Source organism: Apium graveolens, chromosome 5 (assembly GCF_009905375.1).
Source record: "Apium graveolens cultivar Ventura chromosome 5, ASM990537v1, whole genome shotgun sequence".
Taxonomy (NCBI): domain Eukaryota; kingdom Viridiplantae; phylum Streptophyta; class Magnoliopsida; order Apiales; family Apiaceae; genus Apium; species Apium graveolens.
Window position 1 is genome coordinate 183,458,216 of NC_133651.1, and position 2,700 is coordinate 183,460,915.

Genomic DNA, 2,700 nt, shown 5'->3' on the forward strand with positions numbered 1-2,700 from the left:
TGGGCATTCCTCAAACATCAGAAATTGTGTATCCATGGCAGATTTAAAGATATTTGGGATGAAGTCTCACGACTGCCATGTACTCCTTCAACAATTACTCCGGGTCGCAATTCGTTCTGTACTTCCGAAGAATGTTAGAGTTAGCATAATAAGACTCTGCTTCTCTTTCAACACCTTGTGCAACAAAATTGTTGACATATCAAAACTTGATAAATTGCAAGCTGATGTGGTATTAACCTTATCTGAGCTCGAAAAAATATTTCCGCCTTTTTTTTGATATAATGATACATCTAATAGTACACCTGGTCAGGGAATTGCGTGTATGTGGGCCGGTTTTCTATAGATGGATGTATCCATTTGAGCGTTTTAATAAAGTGTTGAAAAGTTATGTGCGAAACCGTTATTTTCCAGAAGGTTGTATAGCCGAAGCATACTTGAAAGAAGAATCTGTAGAATTTTGCGCTGAGTTTTCTAGAAATAGTTTGACAACTGCCGGACTTCCGAAGGACCAAGGCAAACTTTCTGGTCCATTATCGGCTGCAACAGTTAAATCTGTTGAAGAGAAAGAACGAGATGAGGCGCATTTACACGTCCTCTTAAACAACAGTGAAGTGTTTCCATATGTTAAGTAAGTCACTTTTCTTTTTCTTTTATTGATTAATTTTGTATAAGCATTATTTTAGTTTGTAACCAAAAAATTTATGTATTTTCAAAGGATGCATAAGGAGTTGCTTGAAAAAATTTATGAAGGAAAAAAAAGACTATTCAGTGGATGATTGGGGAGCATAATAGGCTATTTGCTGATTGGTTTGAGAACAAAGTTATGACTGAATTGAACGAGAAAGTCGAAGGTGTTTCTGAAACAATAAGGTGGCTAGCAGGAAAACCATCATTTACTGTTTTAACTTATGATGGCTATCTAGTTGACGGAATCCGATACTTCACAAAGGAGCGAGACGATGCTAGGGTTGTTCAAAATAGTGGAGTCTCGTTAGTTGCTAAGACTTTCCAAGTTTCTAGTGCTAAGGATTTAAATCCCGTAGAGAGTGATATGACATTTTACGGGAGGATTGAAGAAATATGGGAATTGGATTACCACTCATTTAAAGCCCCGTTGTTCTTGTGCAAATGGGTAGACTGTGACAGAGGCGTCAAGGCTGATGAACTTGGCTTCACACTTGTGGACCTTAGTCGACAAGGCCACAAGAATGACAAATATGTGTCCATTGATCAAGTGAAACAAGTTTTCTATGTCGAAGATCCCGTTGATTCCAACTGGTCAGTCGTATTGACCTCAACAACTAGAGACTATCACGAGATATACAATGATGATGATCTTGGAGACACAATTCTAGAAAACCCTCCATTCTGCTCTAACATCCAAATAGTTGATTCTGGTGTTGATGACGACGAAGAGTCTAATGCTGGCAATAAAAGAAAGGATGGCGAAGGAATCTGGCTGAAGAAGCGATCCAAGGATTAAAAATTTGTTGTATGATATGTATGAAATGCTAAAAATATGATATAATTACTTGGAGTTTTATTACTTGGAGTTTTATTATGAGTGTAAGTATTAGAATTTGTAGAAGCAACTGATAAAAATATGTAAATGCTTTATGTGTTCTGCTGTATGTTGTTATACGTTGAAAAGGCGATTGTGTAGTTAATTATATATCTTGCATTAGATGTGTGTTGTGCTAGAATGATTATGATAATCCTAGTATGATGATAATCTTATCTATTATTCCTACTCCTTTTGGTTAATGCAGGAAATATGGTAAAGAAAGGAAAAAATCTAAAAAACAGTCTAAAGAATGATTGGATGAAAATCACATTGTTCCAGCGGACACCATTGTTCCAGCGGTACCAAATCCTGACCCGGTTGCTCTAGCGGACACCATTGTTCCCCAGCAGACAGCTCCACAACCCACTGAAAGTACTACACAATCTACCAAAAGCAGGATATCTGGAGCAGCACGAGGCGTTTGTGTTATGCACAAAGTGGTGATGAAGAAAGCGCGGGGAGAGAAATTGAATTTGCGGTTCAATCGAGTTGCAGTTCCAGTTGGAGACGAACGACACAAACTGCAGTCCTACATAGGTATGCTGGCAAGGACAATGGTGCCAATTGACATTCCGACTTGGCCAAAGGTTGACCCTGAACTGAAACAAAAAATATGGAATGATCTTGAGGTATGTCATTTACAATCGCAATTGACATTAATCTCATGGTTTTTATTTAAAAAAATTTGCACTGTCTGAACTTGTTAAATTTGTGCTTCAGGATACGTTCGAACTGATTCCTGAAAGTCGGAAGAGGATTCTACAGTCGGCAGGCGCAAAATGGAGAAATTTTAAGGCTAAATTGACAGCGAAACATGTGATGCCTTTTGTTGGGCAGAAGAAGAAGCTACAGAAGCCACCAAAGCAATATGCTTTTGTCGGGAAGAAAGCATGGAGACGATTTGTTGCAGCTAGAGTCACAAAAGAGTGGGAGGTATGCATTACTTACATATATATATATATATTTAAATTTAGGACCATATTTTTTTTGATTTTTTGGGAGTAGATTTAATTGTAAAAATACAGTAATCAACAAGATTTATTTTGTATACAGGAAGAGAATAAAAAACAGAGTGAAAGAGTGGGACAACGGAAATATCCACACCGAGTGTCAAGAAAAGGATACATCGGATTGGA